Raw genomic sequence first — 17,680 nt, forward strand, 5'->3', positions numbered from 1 at the left:
CCCGCACACGGCACACGCGCTTAGCGAAATATTTACATATCTGCGCGCCGTGTGCCGCTACTATTACTCAAGCTGGTCGATGGCCACTTTTCACACCGAAAAACCGAATTCCTGTGGAAACGGTGCTTTCGCTTCGGTTCCAAGGCAAATTGGTCGTCGTATAACCGGTAAAAGTGGGCTGCGCTCTGCCAGATAAGTACAATCTAAGGTGGCTTGTAATCCGTGCAAGATTTTGAATGCGCAATTTCCGCTTGCAGCGTTAACGTCAACTAAAGGCGAAGGCATAACTCTGCTGTGTATTTCTCACACGCACCCTCTGAAACCGCTTGCCCCGTATGGGGTCGCGGGGAGCCGGAGCCTAACCCGGCAACGCAGGCGGAAGGGAACGCGCCCAGGACCGGAGGCCAGTCCATCACAAGGCGCCCCAAGCGGGACTCGAACCCCAGACCCACCGGAAAACAGGCCCGGGCCAAACCCACCGAGCCACCCTCTGCGTATTTCAACGAATACCTTATAATGGGTGCACAGATTACACGCTGTCCTCCTGCCTTTCGCGGCGAGAAAGGAACAAGGCAGAATGACGACGAGACCGCAAGCAGCATTTATATATTTGTTCGCTGGAGACGTGTAATCCCTCTTTAAATAAACACTCCGTTTAGGGCAAAGGGCTGAAATATTTCATTTCTCATATGAGAGGCACGACGAGAGCTCAAGTACCTCTGGCGCACTGGGCACATCCTGGCAGCGCAGCTACAAAGTGATGAGAGGCTTTTTAAAGACTGTTTTGCCATTCCGGGAGAAGAGAGATCTTGTATTTTCAAGTGCCGCGTTGTCCGTCTCTTGCGACGCCGTACGAGAGGGAGGTTTCCGGGGGTAGTATTTATAGCGTTCGGAAAGATCCCGAAAAGTCGTTCGACATTTTCAGAACGTCCTTTCGGAGCCACGGATATTTCTGCGGCGACGCCACATCTCCAACTCCTGAGATACCCTTTCGCCCCGGATCAAAACGAGGTTCCGCTTTAATTACGACGGACGGACGGATATTTTATGGAAAACGCAATAAAAAAAAAAAAAAAAAACACAACATTCTGTTTTGATAACGTGAACGATTTTCCGAAACTCAAGGAGAAGGCTTGCTCTTAAAAGATACCGTTATTAATAAATCAAATTAAAATATTAAATCTCCTTTTTCCTTTAATGAGCTGGAGCGGCTGTCGTTTCTGGGGCCTCCGCAGCCCGATAATCCGCAGAATGAAACGCATAATCTCCCGGCGAATGAGGAGAGCCACCTCTTTCAAAGAGAACCTTAATTACCTACAGCCAGGAATTAGCATATCGAAACGTCAAGGAAAAAAAAATTTCAATAAAGAATAAAGGGGAAGAGTGCCGAAAACAAAGGAGGACCAAGTAATGAGATTATCCCTCCGGAACGGGGAGGGCCCATCGCCGCGTTTCATAAAGGACGGAGATACGGTGTCACTTCCAAGCTGCCATAATCCGAGGGAGACGCGGCTCATGAATTTTTCACCAGGTTTTGGGCGCGCTGCGCTGGTTTATCTGTCCTCTCTCTCCGCAAGCGTTGCCCCGCGCGGCGGTGGACAGGGGAGGCCGGACCAGGCAGGATTTAATACCCAACTATATCGCTCGTGCACACAAACGCACGCCAGTTCACGGTTAATACGTCCATTCGCGTCCTCTTAAAAGCACGAAGTGTTCTGCAGCGAGACGTCGTTTCAGCTTATTACAAGACAACGTATGGGGGAGGCAATCCCATCCTTTTATCTTATGAAACTGATCATCTTCGTTGAAATTAAAACATACAGAGCAAATAATTTTATCGCATTCGTGCGAAACAAGTCCTTTCTCGCTCACGAAGGAGGCCGAGGACGTAATTCGACCTCGGCCTTTACGGCGCACGCGCCGCGCTACGATTCGTCCGAGAGCGGAAATGCGTGAAGAAATGGAAAAAGTGTCGGTGTGCGTCGGACACGCCGCGCCGAGAGAACGTAAGAGAGCCCAGCGAGCCACAACTTGCGTGGCAGTGAACTCCGCACAAGTGAGAAAGTTTGCAGCGTTAAAATGTCCACGCGCCGTCGGGTCCTGGGCGAAAACGTGTTTTTGAGTGGACTCGCACCGAAGGGGTCGACGTCGCAACGCAGAACGGGGTAAAGGAGGAGGCGCGGACGGCGTGGCCGAGCGGAAAAGAAGCGCCGGTCCGAATGCGCGTGAAGACGGGGCCCTGCGACGATCGATGGGTGCGCGAGGCCCGCGCCGCCCGCGAGCGGGATGCAGGTGGCGCGGGATGACGGAGCAGAAAGGCGGCAGCGAGGCCCCGGAGGGGACGGGGACAGGAGTCCTGCCCAAGGCGGACGCATAGGCTGCCGAGCGCGTGCTTCTCGTGCGCCCCGCTCACCCACCCGTTCAGCCAAACTCTCGTGCACACACCTGCACCTTCACATGTGTACACGTGCATGTCACGCACCTTCTTCCGTTTCTCAGATGGTCACACATACGTAGACTCGCGCTACGAAGCAAAAGCTCACTGTCTTGGCTCTGCTGTTACCGTTCTACGCTCTGCATCACCCACACACAGCCAGTCACAGACTGTATCTCTCCTTCCCTCACTCACACACACACACACACACCATGAACAGCATGCCGATGAAACATTCCACATAAGCGAGGGTGGATCTAAAGAATTAATGAAAATTAAAAGTCCCATATAAATGAGGTTGGCAGTACAACACTTACTGACAATGAAAGATTCTTCATTTACATTTATTTACTTAGCAGATGCTTTTCTCCAAAGCGACTTCCAACAAACTCACACACCTTATTCACCGCGGTGACTTACACTGCTAGATACACTACTTACAGTGGGTCACTCATCCATACATCAGTGGAACTCACTCACTATAGAGGAACCTGAACAGCATGTCTTCAGACTGTGGGAGGAAACCAGAGCACCTGGAGGAAACCCACACAGACCTGGGGCGAACATGCAAACTCCACACAGACTGAGCAGGGATCGAATCCACGTCCTCTCGCACCACCCAGGCGCTGTGAGACAGCAGCACTACTCGCTGTGCCACCGTGCCGCCCTTTATAAAGCAGGGTGGAGGTATCCAGTCCGTGAGAACAGAAAACTCCACCTTAGTGAGAGTCAAAGCGCTCGGTCGGTGACAATGAAAATGACAAATAGAGAAGGGAGAGGGTATACAGTCTGAGACAACGAAAACGCCCTTACGAAGGAGGTGTACAGCTGGTGGCAACGAAGGCTGAGGGAAGTGTGTATCGTCCTTAACGCTGGAATTGTGACAGGAGGGTGAGGCTCAAACTTGCAAGCCACCCGGTTCGAGCAGCCCGGTCCTTCCCAGCGAAAGAGCCCGCTGACTCCGGCTGCGGCGTGCGTCCTAAACGTCTTGCATTTGCGTCAGAGGACAAGCGGTGGCTCAGAGTCCGTGGAGGGACAAACCGAGGTAAAACCCGGCCCAGTTTCCTCGGGCTTGACGTAGATTTAGCGAGGTACCCGAACCGCGGTATGACGGTTCTCGGCACTTCCCCGGGAATAAAATCTTGTGTATCATTTGTAGGCCTTCATCACACCTTTGAGACTGAATCTGACTTATCAAGTGTCTTAATAAACCTCTGGCAATACAACACCAGGGTAAGAGTGAGACATGTACAGGTTTAATGTAAAATTAAAATTATTACAACCCATAACACCACTATATTGTTATTTTAATCTTCTTAGAACGGAGGACACCGGCGCCCGCCACCTGCTTTATATAAACACGTTTCTTCGGCGTGCGAATTACCGAAAGGCCTGAAATACGTCACGCTCCGATCGGTCGGGAGCTGAAAGGGAATTACAGCCCAATCTCTCCGCTAAATTCAGAACCCGAGCGCCACTCCCTACTGCAGACAGCTCCTAGATTGGACCGGATTCCACCGGGAGAGGGCCATTATCGCGCCGATCTTTGCGTTACTAGCCTGTCCTCTCGGTCCGACTCCGCGGCGGACAGGCGGGGCCCCGGGGTCAAGACGCCACCGAGGAGCGGTCGAGAGCAAGGGCCGCCTCCGCACGCGGGGAGTACTATCTCCAGCCCTTTCGCTTCATTACGCACCAGCGTTGATCGATAGCTGCGGCCACCTCACACGCATGTGAGATCCAGCCTCACCTCTGAGCTCACGTGGGAAGTAAAACGTGCAGTCGTATCAGAGCACTACATAAATGTTAACCTAATAATCACGGAGGAACGTGAAGACGTCGGAAAAGGTAAAAGGGTGTAGCGGCATTCCATTTATTCACAGACGGCGCTATCCAGAAGTTGTAGGCACTGGGTTGGGGGGAAAAAAGCTGTCAAGTGAGAATGATTCTAGAAATAATGCTCTTAATTAATAAATAAACTTCCTAGAAAGCTTAGTAACCATCCATCGTCCACAACCGCTTGTCCTGAGCGGAATAGCAGCGGGTTTGGCCGGGTCCTGCTCTCCGGTGGGTCTGGGGTTCGAGTCCCGCTTGGGGTGCCTTGCGATGGACTGGCGTCCCGTCCTGGGTGCGTCCCCTCCCCCTCCGGCCTTGCGCCCCGTGTTGCCGGGTTAGACTCCGGTTCACCGCGACCTCGCTTGGGACAAGTGGTTTCAGACTGTGTGTGTGTGAGAGTGTGTGTACATCTCAGAGCTCCTTCCTGTAGTTGAGCAGACAGTCTTCACATTCTCTAACCATCATTCTACAAGAGCCGCACACCTCACCACGCATAGCTCCGCACTTTGTAAGAGGTCACCCGCGCACCGCCTCCCGGAGCAAATTCGCAAAGACGGCTCGGTGTCATCGGAGCGGTCAATGGCGCGCCGAACTTCGGCCGTTCCGGCAGAGAGAAAGGTCTTCCCTCGGACACCTAATGGAAAGAGCCGGAAAACGCCGTGAGCGTCCGCTCCACCTCATCCGCCTAAGGGCGGCAGGCGGTGGCCGCTTTTACGAGGGGAACCTCCACCTGGGAAACTCACCGAATGAGCTGGCTGCAGTCCAGGCATGAGCCTGTGTGCGCAGTGACACTGATTGCGGTTCTCCTAATTAAACCCCTCCTGACCTTGGCGTAGGGAAGTCATTACTTTCAAGCTGTAATCATTGCATGCCAGCAATTATATTCCGCTGGTCCCCAATTTGCATTTAGATGTTTCTCGGCAGCGCCGCCAAAAAAAGAAAAACAGGCAAAGTCAGAAAAGTCGGGGCCAAGGTGACTCCCGTCATGTCTGCGACTTGGCCGCGAGACGTCGGGACGCGACTCGAGGTGACCGGCTGGTGTAGGATGAGGGCTCCGAAAGGGACGGGAACGCCGGGCGGCGTCGTCGCAGGCCACGCTTCCGCGCTCCACGTCTTCCGTGCCCCGTAAGCGAAGGAAACCATTTGCCACGGAGACTAAATACATTCCCTTCCTGGGCGGGATCTGCACCTCGCGACACTTGGAATGAGGACGATGTAGCGGAAAGGCAGACGCCGCGGGGCGTCGTTCGCAGCGGTGAAAGCTTTACGTGAAATCACGCACCTATTGAACCTTGAGTGGAATAGGTCGCACCGAATATGAGTGCCACAACAGCAGAAGACGACTTTTTACAGGGCAGAAAGACTTTACCTCATTATGAGCAGCACGTCCTCCACCCCCACTAACACGGTGCACGCTGCTTGCACCACAGTGACAACGATAATAAGGTAAGGCCACGGTTGTTAAGGGATAATTATGTGTATTGAGCTGCCGGTCCCCCATCGAAGGGCCGTGTAGTCTGTGGAAATCAATTCTATAAAAAAAAGAAGAAGAAAAAAAACATTTGGGTATTTCTGGCAGCCAACAACTGTGGAAATAAACCAGACAGCGTGGGCGGTAGGTGGATAATTTGCAACCACAAAATCGTTAATGATGCCATCTTGATACAGTACAAGTGATTTATTTTTTTTAAAAAAAAAAATTGAAGTTGGATCGCATACTTTTGGTTCATGCATCCTCGCAGCATCTTCGGAAAGGCGTTAAAAGGGACAAGGGGAGGGGGGGATTCTTGTTTTATGAAAGTATTTAACATAAATAATTTATTTTAATACAAAGAGTTATTGCTTACATGGAAATAACATTTTCTGCTGTGAGTTTTTTTTTTTTTTTTTTTTAATTTTTATCTGCAAGGATCGAGTTACGCTACTTATTATAATAACTGCACCCAGTGAATGGAGGACCGGGACACAATGAACACCAGCAGACCCTGTGGCCCTCATAGGGCATGATTTCCCACCCTCATCGGTAAGTATTTACACTGCTGCGTCGTTTCGGTGCGTGAGCCAAGGCAGCCTGACTGGGGCCAAACCGCAGAAGGAGAATCGTCCGAAACCCCATTCAAAGCAAACCTTCTTTTCAAACACCCCCAAGGTCCTTTTCTCCCTTCGTCCTCGTCTGTCTTTCAGCTTTCCGGGCGCACAAAGGAGGGAGAATGGATTTGAACTTCATGTGGCCCCTAGAATGAGACACTGAGAAATTATGTGCAACCGCATAGGGCGAAGGTCGCCGGATTCTTCTGCACGGAGGCAGTTTTGCCCAACTGGTGAATGTGCGACCTCTCAATTTGACCCAATCTTCTCTCTAGCTATAGAATTTTTTTTTTTTTTTTTTTTTCAGAACCGCTTGTCCCATACGGGGTCACGGGGAACCGGAGCCTACCCGGCAACACAGGGCGTAAGGCCGGAGGGGGAAGGGGACACACCCAGGACGGGACGCCAGTCCGTCGCAAGGCACCCCAAGTGGGACTCGAACCCCAGACCCACCGGACGGCAGGACTGCGGTCCAACCCACTGCGCCACCGCACCCCTAGCTATAGAATGAAATACAAAAAATGAGTCCTGTTTCTGCTCTCCGCGTGCACACTGTGTGTCCTTCAGCGCAGAAGACAGACTTACAGAAAATTCCTTCCACAGAGCCCAGTGGCAACAAACAGCACATCGCAATCTGATGGGTGTTAATTGCTGAAAGAGTAAACCGGGAGTGAATTGGGTCACTAGCGGAACACCGGGCAGGTATCTGTGACACTCATACAATTTCAATAAGAGCTCATCCTGAACAGGGTCGCAGTGGACTGGAGCCTATTGCAGAAACACTGGGCACAAGACTGAGGGGGATAAACCCTGGACGGGACACCAGTCCATCACAGAGTAGCCACACACACTCACTCACCCATTCACACACTAAGTGCAACTTAGTATCAGTCAATCCAAACTGCATGTCTTTAGACTTTGGGAGGAAACCAGAGCAGCCGCACACAGAAACTCCACAGAGACTGAATGGGGATCGAACCCACGTTATCTTGCATCACTCAGGCCCTGTGAGATGGCAGCGCTACTCTCTGTAGAGTCAGCTACGGGACAGCTGGTAGTGGTTACAGCTGCTACCTTTGGACCCAAGGTCGTCGGTTTGAATCTCACCTCTGGCTACAGTATCATTGAGCAAGGTACTTACCCTAAATTACTCCATTAAAATTACCCAGCGGTCTAAATGGGTAAAATAATTGTAAGCAGCTTAACATTATGAGCTGCTTTAGAGAAAAGCATCAGATTAATGTAGAGCCCCTTGTATTTGTACTTCTGTTCAATGCTGTTTCGAGATGACTGTGTCCTAGATGGTAGAAACACCAAGTGCACCGACCCTCCGAGGTCTTTCCACCATCATGGAGACCCCACCGGTGAGTGAGTCTCCGCTCCGAGCAGTGCGCAAAAGGACCATCGGCTTCCTCTTGTTCTCGCCCATGCCGTCTCATCTTTGTCAATGTCACGGTCGCCCCTGCAGTCGCACCGGGAAGAACGGCCTCCGTTACCCATCGCCCTAACGCCGGACCGAACTTCTGTTGGCTACGCCCGTGTGAGAAACGCATGCTGGGAGACGGGGGTGAACCGGTCAAATTCAAACAGTTAGCGCTCCGACGCTATCGGACACCGCGTGAAGATTCTCCTGCTGCTGCGTGTATGTCCGACACGGTAAACCAAAGCTAGACCACCACCGCCGTTTTCCTCTTACGCTTATTTACTGCACGGATGGTGCGGCGGGTTTGGCCTTTGCCCGCTCTCTGGTGGTGGGCCTAGGGTTCGAGTCCCCCGTGGAGGAGTGCCTCGCGATGGACTGGCGTCCCATCCTGGGTGCGTCCCCTCCCCCTCCGGCCTCGTGCCCCGGGTTGCCGGGTTAGGCTACGGCTCACGGCGACCCCACTCGGGACAAGCGGATTCAGACAGAGAGATGGACTTCAGCGTGCATTTCTGTTAGCTGCACGAGTCCCGCGCGCGTGTCCACCGTACGTCACAGCAAGCGGGCCCACCCCAGTTACGTCACGCACGCTCTCCTCGGAGGATCTCGAATTCGTGCCCCGACGTGCGCGAGCTCTCCGAATAACGGGTCTCCCGCAAAGACGATCACAGTACAGCAGCGGGCAATGACTTACTCAGAGAAGCATTTGTGCACAAAACGATTTAATGAATCACCCCGTTCCTCTGGTAACGTCACCCACCGCTGCAGACATCATTGCTCTGAGACAAAAGCACAACGCGTATTCTTTTAAAAGCCGTCTCCGCAAAGGAGAGCGTTCCGAAGCATCCCGTTCGTTCTCCGATGAGCGAAAGGCGCCGTCGTGCGCAAGCTGCGATGTGAACACGGGTTCCGGTGCGGAGAAACCAAAAACGTTTCATTTTATCCCACGTTACGCACAACGCCGGTTAGGGAGCCACCGAGCAGCGCGCTTCCTTCGTGTTAACGCGGGACGTTACGGCATCCTTCGCGCGCAGTCTAATTAGAATGCCGGCACACGAGCACAAAGTAAAAATAAATAAAGAAAAGTGGCCAACGCTCTACTGATCGCATCCTCAAAGAGAAGCTTCCCATTGAAGCGGCTGCCGCCGCACTGCTTTGCATTCCGCCGCGGCGGCGCCGAGCAAAACGTGCTCTTTATTTTTAACAGATCGTTAAGGGCCGCATCGAAAACGAGCGCGTCTCGAGCTGCGGCGCCAGCAGGTGGATTGCGTTCGGTGACCGAAAACGTGAGCTTTTCATTTCCTCGGCCTCCGCTTAGCATCGCCGCCACACGGCGAAACAAAGAAGTCGGCAAAACCAGCAGCAGCAGCGCCGTGCGCCTCCCGCGCTTTGCTGCGTTCATTGTGCTGCTCCTGCTCAGGCTACATTCAACTTTTCTATGCACTCACTGTGCTTTCAGCTGAGCTCCGTGTGTGTGTGTGTGTGTGTGTGTGTGTGTGTGTGTGTGTGTGTGTGTGTGTGTGTGTGTGTGTGTGTGTGTGTGTGAGAGACACTGACTGTGGCTTTTGTGTCCCGATGTCTTCTCTCTTTGCACGGTTTCTCAGGCCATGTCTCTCCGACCACCGACGCAAAGCAAGACAGAATCAAGAAAAACCAGGTGACAAAACTAAAGTCTTCACCGCGGACCGCTGTGGGACATGCAAACGCACAGGTTACGAGAATCCCTCGCGCGCTGAGCTGTGGTTCTGGTGTCCGGTCTGAAAGGAGGGAAGGAGAACAAGAACTGAACGTCTCCTTCGTTGTGCCGTTAAAGCTTCGCCCATCTCCGTGCTGGGTGTCCTTGTCTTGCTGTTGTGTCTTTGTCCGTGGAAACAGTCCAAGTGTGTGTGTGTGTGTGTGTGTGTGTGTGTGTATTAATGCACACCTTGCGATCACCTTGTACGGCAGGTGAAGTGACCGTGGATGAGACTGCAGCTCTTGCCGGCAGGGAGGACGCAGGTCCCAGGGACACAGAGCGTTATAATGCGGCACCAGCTTAATAAGACTGTGTAATTATAGCATTATTAAAGAGCACTTTGGGCCCTTCTGCAGTGTCCTCTCATGGATTTACCACAGTAAGGAGAATTAGTCCACAACTGTGCGCTCTTAGAAGAATTAAAAGGCAGAAAAGGTGAGCCCCTCGCGTAGGACAGCTGGTAGCATAGTGGTTAGAGCGACTACCTTTGGACCCAAAGGGTGCAGGGTTGAGCCTCACCTCTGGCTGTTGTACCCTTGAGCAAGGTACTTACCCTGAATTTCTCCAGTAAAATTACCCAGATGTATGAATGAGTAAATATTTGTAACCTTAACATTGTAAGTTGCTTTGGAGAAAAGTGTCAGATAAATGTTTTAAAAAAAAATAAAAATAGCACCCATCAAAAAGCCCGAATAAGGGTTATGTGACATTCTCACATTGCCGGACCGGTGATAATGGGGAAAAAAAAAAATATTTGATTAGAAGACATACTGTGTAGTCCGAAAGATATCGTTATGAATCCTAAGGACAGAATGCCATGTCAGACAGAAATTGGGTTTTTCTAATCTCAGACAAACTCATTTCGCTCTCACTGTCCCCAGAGCGCTCCATGCCAGAGGAGCTGAGACAAAATACAAAAAACAAGATGATCAATATATGCAGCAAAAAAGCTTCAAAAATTACAACAAAGAAGCGAACGGGTAAGTAGCGGAGCCTAATGAAAAACTGAAGAACGAACAGAACAAATTGCTGCAAATGAAAAAATAGAGAGCAAAATAACAACAATTTTGTGCTAATCTCACGGCCTTTAGGTCCCGATAGAACCAAACCGTAATGCATTTTCCACGCTACCCGATTGTGACGCGAATTTAACAAGCTGGTCTTGACAAATTAGCAATACTCTCTCAGTTTAGCAGATGTTAATATTAAAAACACGGTGCCATACAACATTTAAAATGTACATTTGCGAATTATGAAGAGCCTGGAATAAATAGAGCAAACATGTTTCCTGATCATGTAAATCCCTTTGTCAATTTGTACATACGGATAAAATCCAACAAGTTTGCAGTGAAACTCTACTGTACTGCACACAGGAAGCACGAAAGGAGGTATTTTTTCAATACGAACGACGACAAATGCAGAACAAGAGGGACGCACTTCCCAGGGCTACGCGCAGTCTATAACCGCTCGTCCCGAGGGGGGTCGCGGCAAACCAGAGTCGACCCCAGCAATGCCGGGCGCGGGGGACACACCCGGGACGGGACGCCAGTCCATCACAAGGCGCCCCGGGCAGGACTCGAACCCCAAACCCGCTATGCCACGGCACCCCCCATCCCAGCGCTGCCCCCCAGTATTACAGTATAACTGCTTTGAGCACTACTGCGAACAGCAACTGCCAAGACCTGCCACGTTGTTGCGTCGCTGCGTTATTCCAACCTGCACTGCAGCTCCCGCCGGACTGAGAGCTTTTCCGGCTGTTCACGTGCCCACCGAGGATATCTTGATGTCCGACTCCAGGATGCGCCAGAGAGTCTTTTGAAATTGCAGACAAGAATGAAAATGCTATAAAACCGTCTCCGGTTTACTATGCAACGCTCCTATGAATCAAACAGCACGTTAAATGATAATATATATTGCATTAGCTGGAAGCGCAGGAGTTATCAGTGCTGCCTAATAACCAGAGGGTCCCTGGTAAGAACAGATGCTCCTACTGCACTAATGCTGATCAAGGCCTTTACCCTGAATTATCCCAGTAAAAAATCACTCAACTGTACAAAAGGGTAAAAAAAAAAAAAAAAAAAAAAAAAAGTTGTTTATTTTACAACCCTAACATAGTAAGTTGCCTTGGACAAATCTGTAAAGTAAATAATGATATAAGATATACAAGCGACTCCACGTGACCCGAACGAAGCCTTTCTAAGTTTTCTTTTTTAAAGAGAGTCGTAAAGTAGTGCTCCTTCTCGCCTTAATTGGATGACTCTGTTTAGAGTTGTGGTTCTCAACCCTGGTCCTGCCAGGCCACACTGTGCTCACCTTTTCAGTCCACCTGGGCACTTAAGCGTTTTGTTGAACTAATCATTATATGATAAATGCTCTCATTTAGGCTGCTCTCTCAGCAGTTTCAGGAGAGCTGGAGAAGCTGTGCACACTGTGACCTGCCAGGACCGGGGTTAATCGCTGATGATTTAGAGAAGGAACAGAAAGGAGGTGTTTTCGTAAAAACTGCAAGACAACCTCTACAGCCTGTAATTATTGTACAGGAAGCAGTTTTCCGGAGTGACTGTACCTGGGCTCCAGTGCCCATGAGCTACAATGGACGCTCAGTCAACGGTAATGGAAGGAAGCAATTACCATGAATAGTCACACGTGTCTACTAAACAACATACTGGCCTGCAAGTCTGTCTGATTATTTTCTCTCCTGCCTTTGCACTCTAACCCTTGACCTCAGGTGATGTAATGCTGACCTCTGTGTCGTGTCAAATTTAACCTTATTGAAGGCAAAAGGGGGGCGCGGTGGCGCAGTGGGTTGGACCGCAGTCCTGCTGTCCGGTGGGTCTGGGGTTCGAGTCCCGCTTGGGGTACCTTGCAACGGACTGGCGTCCCGTCCTGGGTGTGTCCCCTTCCCCCTCAGGCCTTACGCCCTGTGTTGCCGGGTAGGCTCCGGTTCCCCGTGACCCCGTACGGGACAAGCGGTTCTGAAAATGTGTGTGTGTGTGTGTGTGAAGGCAAAAGGAGCCCCTATACACATACTGAAGCTGTCTGTCCCAAGCAGGGTTGCAGTGAACTGGAGCCTAGCCTGGCAACACTGGGCGCAAGGAACACACCCCGGACAGCAGTCCATCACAAGGCACCCCAAGTGGGACTTGAACCCCAGACCCACTGGAGAGCAGGACCTGGTCAAACCTACTGCACCACCACACTCCCCACAAAAGGAGGCTTGCCCTACAAATGCATAATTAAACATTTTAAAAGTACTGTATAGACACGATGGTAAACGTTCTTCTCTGTTCTGGTGGCTGTTCTGTGTTATTTTGCATGCATTGATGTGCTTTTGTTGCCGTGGTCCAGAAGGCAGGGGGAGTGTGACTAAGACACTGCTGGACCTCTATTGCATAGCGACACCCTGTCTGTCTCTGACCTTCCGCTGCTTAAACGCCGTTCTGGGAGCCCGGTTATTATTTTAAAAAGCACCAAAGAGGACGTGCAGTTTTATATGTTGCATGGCATATTGTTAAAATTGGCAGCCATGATTCATCGGTCTGTTTCTTAATGTAATTTGTGCCGAGTGGAGTCAGCCGATGCACCTGCAGTGAGGTGGAAAGACAATGCAACACAAAGGTGTGTGCAATTCCCTCCCCGAAAACACCGAAAGGGACAAATATACATTCTGGGGAAAGGCGCTTTTTGCCGGGGCTCTCCTTGGCATGCAAGTCATCAGAGCTTCTCATTAGCGCAAGCGACTCTAAATGCTTTTAATTTTGAAGGCCGGCGAGCGGCGCAGCAATTTGTCACTGTCAGTTTGGGAACGCGAAGAGAGGCAAAGGGAGACGGCGCAAAGCGGCCCACAACAAATGGGAATATCGCAGAAATCAGCGCTGCAATAATTGGCTAATTGACCAATGTACGCTTCAATCAGGAGAGCAGCGGAGGTGTGAAAATGCAAATGTGCCCTGGGAAAATGGCAGGGGCCAGTGTGAACTTGCCAAAACCGCATTAACACTTAATACCTCCCCTGCAAAAATTCTCACAGATGCTGCCAAATTCAGCACCTAAGACACTGCCAAGGCGTTTTTCTTGTCACCTGTTACCTGCGCGGCTGTCCTCCGCCGGCACGGTGCCAGAGCAAACAAACTGTAAATTACAACTTAATCTGGGCTGATTTTAAATTGCGGTCTTTATCCTGCAGTCGTGGAACAAGTGGTTATCAAATGCCAAATATCAAATGAACAGTATTGTAGCTCAAATGGAAATTGGGGGGCAAGGGGCTGTTGCATTTTTTCCCTTTTATCACTAAAAGTATTATTCCAATTAAAATAATGACTTAGAATCTGCATGTTATAATGTCGTGTAAATTGGGCCTGTTTACATCTTGCCTGTAGTGATGTGCTTTGTTCCCGTAGAATCAGGAAAGATGATTTTTCAGCAATGCAAATGCCAGCAATTTCAGATTCAGATTGTTTTTTTTCTTCAAGAAAAATACAATGCAATGTACAATAGCTTTTGTGACAAAAGCACAAAACTGAAGTTACTGAAGTGAACCTTCCACACTGACTTTCTTAGCTGTATGAGACGGTTTTATTTATAAGCATTATTATAAATGGCTATAAAAGGCTTATATGTTGCAGTGGCTTCGCAAGCCTGCGCTCACATGTTTCAACAGCTCTGTCCATCATCACCATACTTCATTCTAAGTGGAGGATATAAGCAAGACCCCACCTCATACAAAATCAACTTGCCCATCTTGAACATTTGCACACACACATTGTCTGAACCACTTGTCCCATTCGGGGTTGCGGGGAGCCGGAGCCTAACCTGACAACACAGGGCGTAAGGCTGGAGGGGGAGGGGGACACACAGGACGGGACACCAGTCTGTCGCAAGGCACCCCAAGCAGGACTCGAGCCCCAGACCCATTGGAGAGCAGGACCCGGTCCAACCTACCGCACCACTGCGCCCCCCTCGTCTTGAACATCTCCCATCAAAAGGTGGGGAAAACGCTTCTAGCTGCTGCGATGTTACCTGTGGCACGTGTTTGACACACGGTGAAATTGGTTTTAAATGAAAATTCTGTTCTCAAACAAGAAGTCGTGAGGTTAAAATTTAACATTAAATTACCATGCTGGGGGCGGTGGCGCAGCGGGTTTGGCCGGGTCCTGCTCTGGTGGGTCTGTGGTTCGAGCCCTGCTTGGGGTGCCTTGCGATGGACTGGCATCCCGCCCTGGGTGTGTCCCCTCCCGCCTGCGCCGCCGCTCGGGACAGGTGGTTTCGGAGGGTGCGTGTGTGACTACGATGCTGGAGTTTGAGGTCCAGCCAAAGATTTACGTGAATGTTAATGAAAGTAAAATAATAATTGAAGCATCGTCTTTTATGTTCACTGATGTCAATCATTGCACAACTACAGAATAAAATTAATACAGTAAACACTATCAGAAGCACTAAAATAGAGTCAATGCAAGTGAGAGATTGTTAGGGAAATACTCCCCCCTGAAGGACATGCTGTGTAATAACATTGACGTTCCTGTGACAAGTCCTGCAGAGAAAACTCTACCTGAAAGCAAACATTTTTTTCATAGGAAAGGTTGAGACTCTTTCTAGAAATTATAGCAGTGGTTTACAAGCAGTTACTAAACACTGCGGCCCTTTTCTAACCTGGGAGCACTTTGCATGTTCCCATCTCACTACTCTGGCTGTAGTACTCTTGAACAAGGTACTTACCCTAAATCGTTCTGGTAAAAAAAAAAACTGCCCAGCTGTAACAAATGGATAAATAATTGTAGGTACACTAACATCATAAATTGCTTTGGAGAAAAGCATCAGCTAAATGAATAAATGTACTCTGTGTACATGTGACCATTCATGGTATGAGGCTCTCTACATTCTTACCGTTTCCACAGTGCCCTCTTTGACCTCTCATACTGTGCACACCATAGTGCCCAAGTGTGGTTACCAGTGAACCTTTGCCCAGCTGTATTTGGTATCTCCACTTGAAAATAAGACAGTGTAAAATGCATATTTAGCATTCATCTATTATCTGCAGAGGGTGTCTTTAACTCCACCGCCAGAAATAAGTATTTTTTTAATTTTGCTATGTTTAATTGCATGTTTGTCATTGGTCTATTTTATATTTAAAAAAAAAAAAAAAAATAGAGCACACTTGACCTGTATTTCCGCGACTAACCGATAGGTGTCAGAAGAGTTCCCCAAAACAAAATTGAATCTGGGACCACCGTCATTCAACTCCCTTCCACAGTGTTTACAGCTCATCTGATGATGCTAAATATTGGTGATTAATAAGATGACGAATGTTGCATATGTTTATGGGATGAATCAGTTAGAATAGGCGTTTATGGACACAAGATATTTTCAAGTCATTTTCAATTCATTTTAATTTTAATGTTGAATCAAAGTGAATAAAAATATCTTTAGTATGAATTCATTTAGCAGACAACAAAGTGCAAAATGAATGACTACCTATGGTAGCCTACTTAGAATGGCCTCTTTATACAGCTGGGTCATTTTAATGGAGCAATTTAGGGTTAGTGGATTGCTCAGTGAAATTCGAACCTGGTTCCTTCGACTGCAACGTCAGAACCCATACCTTGTGTGGATTGTAGCTCCCCATTCTTAGACCTTCCGCTTTCATTCTGAGTTTCACCAGTGTTCCTGCAGGACAATACAATATTCACTCATCCATTTATTATGTCTCTTAAAAAGAAAAACTAAGTGGAGCAGGGAAATGGACTGAAAGGGAGTTTTACTCAGTCGGAATGGAGCTGCTCAATGGCCAGATGCATCCTGTAGTGACGGTATCTGCCACTAGGTGGCGACATAACACTAGTGTTGAAAATAGTTTTAACCATTTCATAATAAAACCTTCATACGCTTCATAAAACCTTTCTGTCTGGCATAATGCTACTTTCCTATGTTTTTATCCCCAATTTAGCTTACTGTTAGAAGCTAAAAATAGACTATACTATTACACTAGAAATATGTGATGATTCTCTTGTGAGGCCTACTGGGAGAGGGACATGATTTAAATGAGCAGACATTCCTTACAGAACAGATGGCCAAAGACAAAGTGTGCTTACATGTGTACACTAAAGTCAATCTGTTTTAATGCAGTCAGCCCATCCTTGGCTTTTACAGCTCATCTCATAGATCTCAGTACAATTTGCCTGGAGCTGAAAGTAACTTCTGAATTATATAAAGTTCCTTGTTCTAAACTAGGCAATACATTGATTAACAGGAACTCAGAGTCTGTGATGAGAATCTGCTGTTTAAAAGACCAGGATTTAAAACACTTGACCAACTTGGAGGAAGAAACTTGTTCAAGAGTTCAAGCCAGCAACCTTCTGGTAACAAGACCATGTCTTCAGTCACCATGCTACCATTTTCCAAGATAGCACATGAACGTGGCAGAGTTCATTTTAAAATGTCCAGCTTCAGAGACCATGGATGTGTTGGGGAGGAAGGGTGCATTCATTGGAAAATACAAACACTGCTTCTAGGAGAGTTCTACGTGAGATACTTGTTGAAATGGGCTTCCTGTCTGCAGCTGTTTAATCCAGTCGAGAGGGAGGCTGAGTCACCTGTCAGCTTGATCAGAAAGTCACTTTGAAGACACGAGTCCACAGGCTGCTCCGTTGTAGCTCAACGGCGATGTGGGCAAGCGGCCTTCCTGGTGGCCTGAACACCAGGAGAAAGCTTCCCTGTGCCTGGTCAAATGTCATTCAGACTTCAATAAGTGTTTGGCACATATAATATTCCCACTGGTGTTTTTAAAGAAAATAAATAATTGGACTGCATACAAACACATAGTGACACCTGGCAACTACTGGCACTGAAATATAAGTTGACTGCTCTAATAACAGCGCAGAGTCTTCGTCCTATAGGATTTCTACCGGTGCACAGCAAAGGTACGATAGGGATCCAGAGCCAGCTTAATAATTAAGTTAATCAAAATATTAGTGTGATACTGGTACCTTTAGCTGAAGGAGTGTAACACTGGTTAGCTGATGAATCAGTACACGTGCAGGTTTTATTCACCTTCAGCAATACAGACCTTAAATGAATCAGTCAATTCCTGCACCTCACTAAGATACAGCTTTCTTTCTCTTGTAGCACCAAAGTGTTCTTTGATGTGGAATGAGGAGAATATACCTGCATAATT

The sequence above is a fragment of the Scleropages formosus genome, chromosome 1, assembly GCF_900964775.1.
Source record: "Scleropages formosus chromosome 1, fSclFor1.1, whole genome shotgun sequence".
Taxonomy (NCBI): Eukaryota; Metazoa; Chordata; class Actinopteri; order Osteoglossiformes; family Osteoglossidae; genus Scleropages; species Scleropages formosus.